Raw genomic sequence first — 13,209 nt, 5'->3', positions numbered from 1 at the left:
AGAAAATTCGCGTATTTTGTGTATGCGTGACACAACCGACCGCGACGAGAGCAGACTAGCGACTCAAACGATATATTTGACGATTCTAGCTGCAATGATGCAATGATGATAGCAATAGCTATCGATGATTTTCCAATTTTAATGGGATCATGCCCTGTTTTTTGTTGCGCACTAGACTTGAAAATTGCACCATATGCTCTGGTTCACAGCGTTTGGGCTGTGAATGAGTATTCTGCAATCGGTTTCGCCCGACTGCAGCGTTCTTACTTGTTTTACTTAACAAAAGTTGGTGTGGTGTGTGTGTGTGTATGTGTGTGTTTCTTTTGTTAAGCAGAAAGACGCGAAAAATTATAGAAATAGCTATTGTTCGAAGGGTTCAGAGAATCTCGTAGTCTCGACTAGAGTTTTCGCACTGGTTTCAATTTTGTATTTTTTTTTCATGTTCAAACGTTTGTTTTATAGGCGCATATCAGTGTGAACTTTCACGCATATACCTTTTGATATGTGGTGTTTAGAAAAAGGTTCCTTTGCAGATGAAGCAAGAAAGTGTTTAACAACTTAAATCATAGATTATAATCTGACTGTACAAATTTATTGAAAATAAAATAAAATAAAATTGAAACGCAAACACTTAAACAACAGAACAATATACAAAATTATTGAAAAATTTAAAATATAACAGCAAAAGAGCTAGCATTCAAGTATTCCTGGTATTACCTTCATCAGTGCATAACATATAAAGTAATGCTCCTGCTGCTAAAAAATAGGCATTGGTGAGCTCTCTGAAGGAGCTGCTGAGGCAAGGAATAAAGACGTTAAGAGCTACAAATCAGGACTTGATCTGATTACCTTTGAGCTCAGATCCTCTAATCAATAGCACTAACCAGAGAACACATATGTAGACCGGACACGTAGTGTCGTCTCGTCTCCTCACTTTTTGGGTTCGGGCTACGAAAATATACGAAAGCACAATCATTCCGCTTCATGCGCTCGACCGAACAAAATAAGCCACTATGCTCAATTTTTTCTTGCTCTCTCTCTCTCTGCTCTGCTCTCTCAAATATGTATATAATATGTTGGAACTCCCTTGGAGCAACGACACAATTTGATTCATCTAAAATAAGAGTTTTTTTTATTACAACGAAAAGATAATAGCACATGGTTACTAACTTAAAATAAGAGAATCAACAATTCAATGTTTATGCTCCTATGCATTCCATTAAACTTCAATAATTAATTATTATAATTATTTTCATTAACTTAAGATTAATTTAATTATTTTTAATGTAGTTTAATATTGATTAATTTATTATTAAGTTTATTATACTCGTATTTGTATCACCAATCTCTCTTTTTCATCTTCTTATATCTCTCCGATAGTTATTTGTGATCATCGATATGTGGCCCACATATGCTCACAACCATATGATTAGACCGTTCTTCTAGATGGCATCCGAATGCGTTAGCCTTTTCCAATTCGCATTTAGCAACTTCGCCGCTAGGGCATCGGACAGGTACCTGTCTAAAAGGTTGTCGTTTAAGTGATTTTGTACATTTCCATAACGAATAGTTTGCATCAATAGTGTAGTCCATGGAAGCCACTTTTTGCTCGAAGAAATCGCTTCTGAGTTCCCTTAAAAGGTTACGTAGTTGTCTTGCTACCCGGTTCCACAAAAGTCGGTCCCAAGGATCTTGGGATCGAATTGCTTTTCTACGAAGGCGCCTTTTTGTTCTGATGAGTTCTTTGGCTTCTCTCGTTAGAACAATGCCATAATTATTGGGACAAAGCGCAGAATTAAGCGGCGTTGTAGCAGCAGCAGCTCTATGTATGCTCTCCGAGAGAGTATCAACCGCATTCTCGATGTCTTCACCGGAGTTCAGACACAAATTCAATTGAATGGAGTCATCTAGCTGTTGTCTGAAAGCCTCGATGTCAGTATGGCTGGTTATTAGCCTTGGGCTTGGCCTGATATGATGACCATCGATGTGCAACTCGGCAATATGGGCTAAGTGGTCAGAGTCTAAGTCCCAGCTTTGGTAAATATTTGCTTGATAATGCTGTATCCCATGGTATAATGCAAAATCAATGCAAGAGGGAGTATGACTGGATATATATGGGTACCTAGTAGGAGATCCTGCTGCAAGAATATTAGCTCCTCCTTAGGCTTCTGCTAGTTCTTTTCCCCTGGGTGAATTGTATGAATCTCCCCACAGCCAGTGTCGTGCATTCCAGTCACCACCAATAAGATACCTTTGGCCGCAAGAAGCGAGTATGTCGCTGAATTGTCTTTCTTCTATTCTGTTCCTTGGTGGGCAGTATATGGCGCAAAATTCGATGTCTCCCAATCCAGTGGCAACTTTGATTGCAGACATTTGTATATTTTGAGTTTCAATAACCCTTTGTGGGAAGTGGCGCAGTGAACTTCTAACGAATATAGCCGCTCCTCCCATACCATGGTTGTGGTTTGATGGCTTGTAAGCTGGATAGAAGGTATAGCCATATAATTTGACTGTATCTCCCTCGATTCAGTCTGATTTCATTTAATAGTAGAATGTCGACGTTGTTGTTGTGCGCGAATAGCTCCACCTCTCTGGCTTTTCCTGCAATGCCATTGACATTCCAGATGAGAATCTTGAGTGGGTTCATTGTGAGGCTGAAGCGTTGTTAAGAAGCTGGTGAGTCGATGAATCCCCAGTCCATTGCTTGAGCATGCTGGCCATTTCGTGGACCATTTTTTCTAGACGTTCTAGTCGTTCACTGTTTCTCTTCTTTTGTTGTTGCTGTTCGCGTTGTTGTGCTTGAAGCCATGAAAGAAATTGCTTCTGTTGCTGCACTTGCAGCTCTTTTTGCCATTTCAAAAATTGATGTTGTTGTTGTTCCAGTAAAGATTGGACATCAACTTGATGCTGCTGCTGTGAGATATATCCTATAGGTTTAGCTAACTGGGCTTGCGCTTGAATGTTATGTATGCGACTTTGAGCAGATGCGCTTCCATTTCTTGCTACCGCGGCATAGGATATTCCACCTGCTCCAACTCCAGAAGTATTTGAAAGCTGCTGTGGTTGTGGTTGTGGACGCATTGGTTGATGCTGGTGCTTACGTTGTCGCTGTTGCGGTCTTGCTTGATTCTTCTTGATCGTAGAGGAGCTCATTGAACGTCGATAGAACTCCTAGTACCACGGGCAACCTTTGTAGCTTGCCATGTGGTTACCTCCACAGTGAAGGCAGGTAGGCGGTGCATCTTGTGAGCGTGCGCAAAGATTGGTGGGATGGTCCTCGCCACAGCGTGCACAGTTAGGATGGCGACGGCAGTATTTGGCTGTATGGCCATATTCTTGGCATCGGGTACATATGACAATTTCAGAAATTTTACGCATCCTTTCAACTCTCACCATTTGGCGGCAAAGTGTTTTTATATTGTAAACTTCGTTAATATTTTTATAAGGTTTTATATTTACAAAAAATATATTTAATTTTGCATCCCTGTTTGACCGTGACCTTGGGTTGTGAATTTGCAAAGCATCAAAGCCATATTTTTTAAAATTGGCAATTATTTCATTGCTCAAGGTACTATGGTGTAGCCCTCTTACTACAACTCTGTAAGGTTTTTCTTCCTTCATCTGATACGTATGGAACTCAATACCTATTGCATCAAAATGGCTTACGATAGCTCTGTAAGTGTCGCTATCTTTAGGAAATATTCTAGCCGTTTCTCCTTGGTTGATCTTGACTGATACGTTATCAATACTGGTGACTTCACTAATGATTGCAAATAGATCATTAAGATCAGTGATACTCACAACGATTTGCGGTGGCTTAGATGACCCGAGAGTCTGTTGGTTGTTGCTGGGTTCTTTATTCTGATGGCTGTTGACTGTATCAATTGCATCAGCAGTGTTGCTATGATCAACAATAGAAGCAGTGGGATTCACATCATCCTCGCCTTCACTGGTTGCGTCCATATCCTTGTCCAGTAGAGCAAAGCTGTTACTGGATTTTGCCATATTAGTTGAAGCGGAGTGTGAGACCTCAACTTTGTTTGCTCTTTTATTATTGTTATAGGGAGATAGAGGTATCTTCCTTTTAGTTTTAAGCATTTTCTGGGCTGCTGCCAGTTTTGTAGCAGCTCCAGTCAGTTTTACAGAGTCAAGTGGGAAGACGGCTGCCTGACTATCCATGCTTCCGCTAGGGGTTGCGCTGTTAATTGCAGCAGTTGCGGTGGTATATACTGTGCTACAAGTAGCACTAGTAAATGTGATTGTTGTTGTCATGGTGCTGAGATTCTGAGAATCAGTGAATGATAGGCGTTGGTTATTGAATTCAGCCCTCAGCTCAAAAGGTGTTTTCCCAGCTATTTGGCACATTCTTGCATAATCAATCGGCTTATTTCTAAGCTGAGAGTTAGCTGAAAGGTTGTCCATTTTAATTTGTATTTGTTAACTTTTGTTATATTTTCGAAGCAGAATATCAGCTGAGCACGGCGTTTATTTCCCCTCTTGTGCAGGGGCGCGCACGTAGAGGGGTAATAAGTGTGGCCCTGGTGGGCAACGAGTATTTGTAGTTTGTCGCAGACCCCTTGTTGTTCGTTGTTTCGGGCAGCCGACACTGCACGGGACAGCGTCCGATGTTTACCGTTAGGTCTTCTACAGTTAGGTCTATTTTTAGCTTAAGTAGAAAATTCGCGTATTTTGTGTATGCGTGACACAACCGACCGCGACGAGAGCAGACTAGCGACTCAAACGATATATTTGACGATTCTAGCTGCAATGATGCAATGATGATAGCAATAGCTATCGATGATTTTCCAATTTTAATGGGATCATGCCCTGTTTTTTGTTGCGCACTAGACTTGAAAATTGCACCATATGCTCTGGTTCACAGCGTTTGGGCTGTGAATGAGTATTCTGCAATCGGTTTCGCCCGACTGCAGCGTTCTTACTTGTTTTACTTAACAAAAGTTGGTGTGGTGTGTGTGTGTGTATGTGTGTGTTTCTTTTGTTAAGCAGAAAGACGCGAAAAATTATAGAAATAGCTATTGTTCGAAGGGTTCAGAGAATCTCGTAGTCTCGACTAGAGTTTTCGCACTGGTTTCAATTTTGTATTTTTTTTCATGTTCAAACGTTTGTTTTATAGGCGCATATCAGTGTGAACTTTCACGCATATACCTTTTTGATATGTGGTGTTTAGAAAAAGGTTCCTTTGCAGATGAAGCAAGAAAGTGTTTAACAACTTAAATCATAGATTATAATCTGACTGTACAAATTTATTGAAAATAAAATAAAATAAAATTGAAACGCAAACACTTAAACAACAGAACAATATACAAAATTATTGAAAAATTTAAAATATAACAGCAAAAGAGCTAGCATTCAAGTATTCCTGGTATTACCTTCATCAGTGCATAACATATAAAGTAATGCTCCTGCTGCTAAAAATAGGCATTGGTGAGCTCTCTGAAGGAGCTGCTGAGGCAAGGAATAAAGACGTTAAGAGCTACAAATCAGGACTTGATCTGATTACCTTTGAGCTCAGATCCTCTAATCAATAGCACTAACCAGAGAACACATATGTAGACCGGACACGTAGTGTCGTCTCGTCTCCTCACTTTTTGGGTTCGGGCTACGAAAATATACGAAAGCACAATCATTCCGCTTCATGCGCTCGACCGAACAAAATAAGCCACTATGCTCAATTTTTTCTTGCTCTCTCTCTCTCTGCTCTGCTCTCTCAAATATGTATATAATATGTTGGAACTCCCTTGGAGCAACGACACAATTTGATTCATCTAAAATAAGAGTTTTTTTTATTACAACGAAAAGATAATAGCACATGGTTACTAACTTAAAATAAGAGAATCAACAATTCAATGTTTATGCTCCTATGCATTCCATTAAACTTCAATAATTAATTATTATAATTATTTTCATTAACTTAAGATTAATTTAATTATTTTTAATGTAGTTTAATATTGATTAATTTATTATTAAGTTTATTATACTCGTATTTGTATCACCAATCTCTCTTTTCATCTTCTTATATCTCTCCGATAGTTATTTGTGATCATCGATATGTGGCCCACATATGCTCACAACCATATGATTAGACCGTTCTTCTAGATGGCATCCGAATGCGTTAGCCTTTTCCAATTCGCATTTAGCAACTTCGCCGCTAGGGCATCGGACAGGTACCTGTCTAAAAGGTTGTCGTTTAAGTGATTTTGTACATTTCCATAACGAATAGTTTGCATCAATAGTGTAGTCCATGGAAGCCACTTTTTGCTCGAAGAAATCGCTTCTGAGTTCCCTTAAAAGGTTACGTAGTTGTCTTGCTACCCGGTTCCACAAAAGTCGGTCCCAAGGATCTTGGGATCGAATTGCTTTTCTACGAAGGCGCCTTTTTGTTCTGATGAGTTCTTTGGCTTCTCTCGTTAGAACAATGCCATAATTATTGGGACAAAGCGCAGAATTAAGCGGCGTTGTAGCAGCAGCAGCTCTATGTATGCTCTCCGAGAGAGTATCAACCGCATTCTCGATGTCTTCACCGGAGTTCAGACACAAATTCAATTGAATGGAGTCATCTAGCTGTTGTCTGAAAGCCTCGATGTCAGTATGGCTGGTTATTAGCCTTGGGCTTGGCCTGATATGATGACCATCGATGTGCAACTCGGCAATATGGGCTAAGTGGTCAGAGTCTAAGTCCCAGCTTTGGTAAATATTTGCTTGATAATGCTGTATCCCATGGTATAATGCAAAATCAATGCAAGAGGGAGTATGACTGGATATATATGGGTACCTAGTAGGAGATCCTGCTGCAAGAATATTAGCTCCTCCTTAGGCTTCTGCTAGTTCTTTTCCCCTGGGTGAATTGTATGAATCTCCCCACAGCCAGTGTCGTGCATTCCAGTCACCACCAATAAGATACCTTTGGCCGCAAGAAGCGAGTATGTCGCTGAATTGTCTTTCTTCTATTCTGTTCCTTGGTGGGCAGTATATGGCGCAAAATTCGATGTCTCCCAATCCAGTGGCAACTTTGATTGCAGACATTTGTATATTTTGAGTTTCAATAACCCTTTGTGGGAAGTGGCGCAGTGAACTTCTAACGAATATAGCCGCTCCTCCCATACCATGGTTGTGGTTTGATGGCTTGTAAGCTGGATAGAAGGTATAGCCATATAATTTGACTGTATCTCCTCGATTCAGTCTGATTTCATTTAATAGTAGAATGTCGACGTTGTTGTTGTGCGCGAATAGCTCCACCTCTCTGGCTTTTCCTGCAATGCCATTGACATTCCAGATGAGAATCTTGAGTGGGTTCATTGTGAGGCTGAAGCGTTGTTAAGAAGCTGGTGAGTCGATGAATCCCCAGTCCATTGCTTGAGCATGCTGGCCATTTCGTGGACCATTTTTTCTAGACGTTCTAGTCGTTCACTGTTTCTCTTCTTTTGTTGTTGCTGTTCGCGTTGTTGTGCTTGAAGCCATGAAAGAAATTGCTTCTGTTGCTGCACTTGCAGCTCTTTTTGCCATTTCAAAAATTGATGTTGTTGTTGTTCCAGTAAAGATTGGACATCAACTTGATGCTGCTGCTGTGAGATATATCCTATAGGTTTAGCTAACTGGGCTTGCGCTTGAATGTTATGTATGCGACTTTGAGCAGATGCGCTTCCATTTCTTGCTACCGCGGCATAGGATATTCCACCTGCTCCAACTCCAGAAGTATTTGAAAGCTGCTGTGGTTGTGGTTGTGGACGCATTGGTTGATGCTGGTGCTTACGTTGTCGCTGTTGCGGTCTTGCTTGATTCTTCTTGATCGTAGAGGAGCTCATTGAACGTCGATAGAACTCCTAGTACCACGGGCAACCTTTGTAGCTTGCCATGTGGTTACCTCCACAGTGAAGGCAGGTAGGCGGTGCATCTTGTGAGCGTGCGCAAAGATTGGTGGGATGGTCCTCGCCACAGCGTGCACAGTTAGGATGGCGACGGCAGTATTTGGCTGTATGGCCATATTCTTGGCATCGGGTACATATGACAATTTCAGAAATTTTACGCATCCTTTCAACTCTCACCATTTGGCGGCAAAGTGTTTTTATATTGTAAACTTCGTTAATATTTTTATAAGGTTTTATATTTACAAAAAATATATTTAATTTTGCATCCCTGTTTGACCGTGACCTTGGGTTGTGAATTTGCAAAGCATCAAAGCCATATTTTTTAAAATTGGCAATTATTTCATTGCTCAAGGTACTATGGTGTAGCCCTCTTACTACAACTCTGTAAGGTTTTTCTTCCTTCATCTGATACGTATGGAACTCAATACCTATTGCATCAAAATGGCTTACGATAGCTCTGTAAGTGTCGCTATCTTTAGGAAATATTCTAGCCGTTACTCCTTGGTTGATCTTGACTGATACGTTATCAATACTGGTGACTTCACTAATGATTGCAAATAGATCATTAAGATCAGTGATACTCACAACGATTTGCGGTGGCTTAGATGACCCGAGAGTCTGTTGGTTGTTGCTGGGTTCTTTATTCTGATGGCTGTTGACTGTATCAATTGCATCAGCAGTGTTGCTATGATCAACAATAGAAGCAGTGGGATTCACATCATCCTCGCCTTCACTGGTTGCGTCCATATCCTTGTCCAGTAGAGCAAAGCTGTTACAGGATTTTGCCATATTAGTTGAAGCGGAGTGTGAGACCTCAACTTTGTTTGCTCTTTTATTATTGTTATAGGGAGATAGAGGTATCTTCCTTTTAGTTTTAAGCATTTTCTGGGCTGCTGCCAGTTTTGTAGCAGCTCCAGTCAGTTTTACAGAGTCAAGTGGGAAGACGGCTGCCTGACTATCCATGCTTCCGCTAGGGGTTGCGCTGTTAATTGCAGCAGTTGCGGTGGTATATACTGTGCTACAAGTAGCACTAGTAAATGTTATTGTTGTTGTCATGGTGCTGAGATTCTGAGAATCAGTGAATGATAGGCGTTGGTTATTGAATTCAGCCCTCAGCTCAAAAGGTGTTTTCCCAGCTATTTGGCACATTCTTGCATAATCAATCGGCTTATTTCTAAGCTGAGAGTTAGCTGAAAGGTTGTCCATTTTAATTTGTATTTGTTAACTTTTGTTATATTTTCGAAGCAGAATATCAGCTGAGCACGGCGTTTATTTCCCCTCTTGTGCAGGGGCGCGCACGTAGAGGGGTAATAAGTGTGGCCCTGGTGGGCAACGAGTATTTGTAGTTTGTCGCAGACCCCTTGTTGTTCGTTGTTTCGGGCAGCCGACACTGCACGGGACAGCGTCCGATGTTTACCGTTAGGTCTTCTACAGTTAGGTCTATTTTTAGCTTAAGTAGAAAATTCGCGTATTTTGTGTATGCGTGACACAACCGACCGCGACGAGAGCAGACTAGCGACTCAAACGATATATTTGACGATTCTAGCTGCAATGATACAATGATGATAGCAATAGCTATCGATGATTTTCCAATTTTAATGGGATCATGCCCTGTTTTTTGTTGCGCACTAGACTTGAAAATTGCACCATATGCTCTGGTTCACAGCGTTTGGGCTGTGAATGAGTATTCTGCAATCGGTATCGCCCGACTGCAGCGTTCTTACTTGTTTTACTTAACAAAAGTTGGTGTGGTGTGTGTGTGTGTATGTGTGTGTTTCTTTTGTTAAGCAGAAAGACGCGAAAAATTATAGAAATAGCTATTGTTCGAAGGGTTCAGAGAATCTCGTAGTCTCGACTAGAGTTTTCGCACTGGTTTCAATTTTGTATTTTTTTTCATGTTCAAACGTTTGTTTTATAGGCGCATATCAGTGTGAACTTTCACGCATATACCTTTTTGATATGTGGTGTTTAGAAAAAGGTTCCTTTGCAGATGAAGCAAGAAAGTGTTTAACAACTTAAATCATAGATTATAATCTGACTGTACAAATTTATTGAAAATAAAATAAAATAAAATTGAAACGCAAACACTTAAACAACAGAACAATATACAAAATTATTGAAAAATTTAAAATATAACAGCAAAAGAGCTAGCATTCAAGTATTCCTGGTATTACCTTCATCAGTGCATAACATATAAAGTAATGCTCCTGCTGCTAAAAAATAGGCATTGGTGAGCTCTCTGAAGGAGCTGCTGAGGCAAGGAATAAAGACGTTAAGAGCTACAAATCAGGACTTGATCTGATTACCTTTGAGCTCAGATCCTCTAATCAATAGCACTAACCAGAGAACACATATGTAGACCGGACACGTAGTGTCGTCTCGTCTCCTCACTTTTTGGGTTCGGGCTACGAAAATATACGAAAGCACAATCATTCCGCTTCATGCGCTCGACCGAACAAAATAAGCCACTATGCTCAATTTTTTCTTGCTCTCTCTCTCTCTGCTCTGCTCTCTCAAATATGTATATAATATGTTGGAACTCCCTTGGAGCAACGACACAATTTGATTCATCTAAAATAAGAGTTTTTTTTATTACAACGAAAAGATAATAGCACATGGTTACTAACTTAAAATAAGAGAATCAACAATTCAATGTTTATGCTCCTATGCATTCCATTAAACTTCAATAATTAATTATTATAATTATTTTCATTAACTTAAGATTAATTTAATTATTTTTAATGTAGTTTAATATTGATTAATTTATTATTAAGTTTATTATACTCGTATTTGTATCACCAATCTCTCTTTTTCATCTTCTTATATCTCTCCGATAGTTATTTGTGATCATCGATATGTGGCCCACATATGCTCACAACCATATGATTACACAAACATATGATTAGGGAAATGTGAATGTACACAAAGCTTACATCTCCACCCCCGAGTTGCTTAATTTCCCATGAAATATGAATTAAGCCTAGAACTTATGGATTAATCAGCCATGGGAATGAGCTTTGTGACATGGTAAAGAGATATAGATTTTTTTCCACGACCAGTGTTTATTATACAAATCGGATCAGAGATTTTTTCTTCTATTTCAAAGGGACCAATTCTTATTTCATCAATTTTTCTCCTGTTTAGCTTATTGCCGTTGGTTATAGAGACCATATCGCCTTTTTGAAAATCATGTTTTTTTCTATTTTTATCAAATAGTGCTTTATTATATTCATGTGATCTTTTTGATCTGAGCAGTGCTAGATTCCGATCTTGTTCCAAATTTCTTGAATAGTTGTTCATGTTTTTTAGTTCCGGAGGTAGTAAGTCAGTGACCTCTCAGTTCATCAGATAGATAGGAGAAAATCCTGTTACTGTATGCGATGTTCTATTATATTTTTTTACGCATTCTTCTGCGATTTTCGACCACGCCCTTTTTGTTGCACCATTATCATTGAGCATACATCTTATCTTATTTACCAAGGTCTGGTTTAATCTTTCGTTCAGACCGTTAGAAAAAGGGGCATCTACTGCGGTTAGAATTAATTCTATATTTTTCTCTTTAAGGTATCTTTTGAATTCGTTTGAATTTATGGCCGGATACTGATCTGCAAGCAAGATTTCAATCGAATTCTCCTTCGGTATTTTTTCAATTAGTTTTACGAAGTCGCAAGCGAGTTGATTTTTCGAACATGATATATATGCGAATCTAGTAAAATGATCTACTAATAAATGCAAATATCTTTTTGTCGATCGTTGTCCACCAAAACCTCCAATTGTATCTAAGGACATTATTTGTAACGGTCTCTCTGCAGGACCTAAATATGACAAACATCCAAACTTCTTGTTTAGTCTTGTTTTATTTTTTATACAAGTTTCACATATTTTGCAGATCATTTTTATATTGTCTGATAAATGTGGTGCTGTATAAAACGGTTTCATTTTCGCTTCTATTTGACCTACCCCAATGTGGCAGAACTCATTATGTATTTTCTTTATAAGTATTTTACTATATTCTTCACTCAAAACTATTTTTTTCTTATTTTTTCCATTCTGCTTGTAATATATATCATTTTCGATAATAATATGTTTCTTGTCTTTTAAATCTGCGTTTTGTTTTTGGTCATTTTTTATATCATTTATACTTATTATATTTACTGTTTGTAATTTATCATCATTATTTTCATAGAATTCGTAAACAGGATTTCTGCTAAGGCAGTCAGCTTCGGTATTATCCTTTCCGGGATTGTATATTATTTTGAAATTGTATTGAGAAAGGTAGTGTGTCATATCACCCAATTCATCGTCTGTTCTGTTTTTTATGTTTAAGTGCTCTAGTGGTTTGTGGTCTGTGTAAACAATGAATTCGATTCCAATCATCCAATGTTGCCAGAATTTTAAGCATTCTTTAATGGCCAAGCATTCTAAAAAATTGCTTTCATCTTTTTTTGCGAATCATTCAATTTTTTTGAAAAATAAGCTATTGGTTTTTGCGTACCATCGTTTTGTTGTTGTTTTAAGATCGCTCCAATACCTTTTATGCTTGCGTCTGTGTATATAAAAGTTTGAGCTTTTGGATTGTAGATGGCCAGAATTGGTTTCGAGCACAAGTATTGTTTTACTTTACTAAAGGCTATTTCACAATCATTTGACCAAACAAACCTTACATCTTTTCTGAGCAAGTTGTGTAGGGGATCGAGCAAAATTGAGACGTTAGGAATGTATTTCCCATAAAAAAAAGAACTGTCGTATGTTTTTCTTATTTTCTGGTAAAGGAAAGTCTATTATAGATTTTAAATTATCTTTCAGAGGAGTCACCGAATTCTCTGCGATAAAATGACCCAAATATCTGACTGAACTTGCCGCAAAATTGCATTTTGTTAACTTTAACCGGAATCCTTCCTTTACTATAGCATCTAACAATTGTCTCAAGTGAATTAAATGATCATCGAACGTCTTTGAGAATATCATAATATCATCTATGTAGTTTACAACAAAATTTGATAAGTTGTACTTTCTAATTATATTCACCAGAATTCTTTGAAATGTTGCAGGAGATGTTTTTAATCCAAAAGGGAGGAATGTCCATTGATAATGACCTTCTTGTGTCACAAATCCAGTCCTTGGCCTATCTTGAATTCTCAATGGTATAGACCAGAAGGCTGAGTTTATGTCCAGCGTTGTGAAAAATTTACAATCAACTGTCTTAACCATTAAATCTTCAATAAAAGGGAATGGTTGTGATTGAGGTACTATTAGTTTATTTAAATCTCTAAAATCAATACATAGTCTACTCTTCTTCTCTTCATCCTTTTTATAAGCCAAT

General features: G+C 38.6%; 2 long non-coding RNA genes across 2 annotated transcripts; both read right to left on the bottom strand.

Annotated features, from left to right (window-relative positions):
* Nucleotides 1-563: 563 nt before the first annotated feature.
* On the bottom strand, nt 564-1,004 carry LOC122757396. The gene is made up of 2 exons (XR_006357424.1): nt 850-1,004; nt 564-791 (listed from the first exon to the last, which is right to left on the bottom strand). It is a non-coding gene; the product is annotated as an uncharacterized LOC122757396 (long non-coding RNA).
* An 8,902-nt stretch (nt 1,005-9,906) lies between these two features.
* Nucleotides 9,907-10,347, bottom strand: LOC122757397. The gene is made up of 2 exons (XR_006357425.1): nt 10,193-10,347; nt 9,907-10,134 (listed from the first exon to the last, which is right to left on the bottom strand). It is a non-coding gene; the product is annotated as an uncharacterized LOC122757397 (long non-coding RNA).
* Between the last annotated feature and the right edge of the window lie 2,862 nt (nt 10,348-13,209).

Source organism: Drosophila mojavensis, unplaced genomic scaffold, assembly GCF_018153725.1.
Source record: "Drosophila mojavensis isolate 15081-1352.22 unplaced genomic scaffold, ASM1815372v1 contig_72, whole genome shotgun sequence".
Lineage (NCBI taxonomy): Eukaryota > Metazoa > Arthropoda > Insecta > Diptera > Drosophilidae > Drosophila > Drosophila mojavensis.
This window is presented reverse-complemented; position numbering and strand designations above follow the sequence as displayed.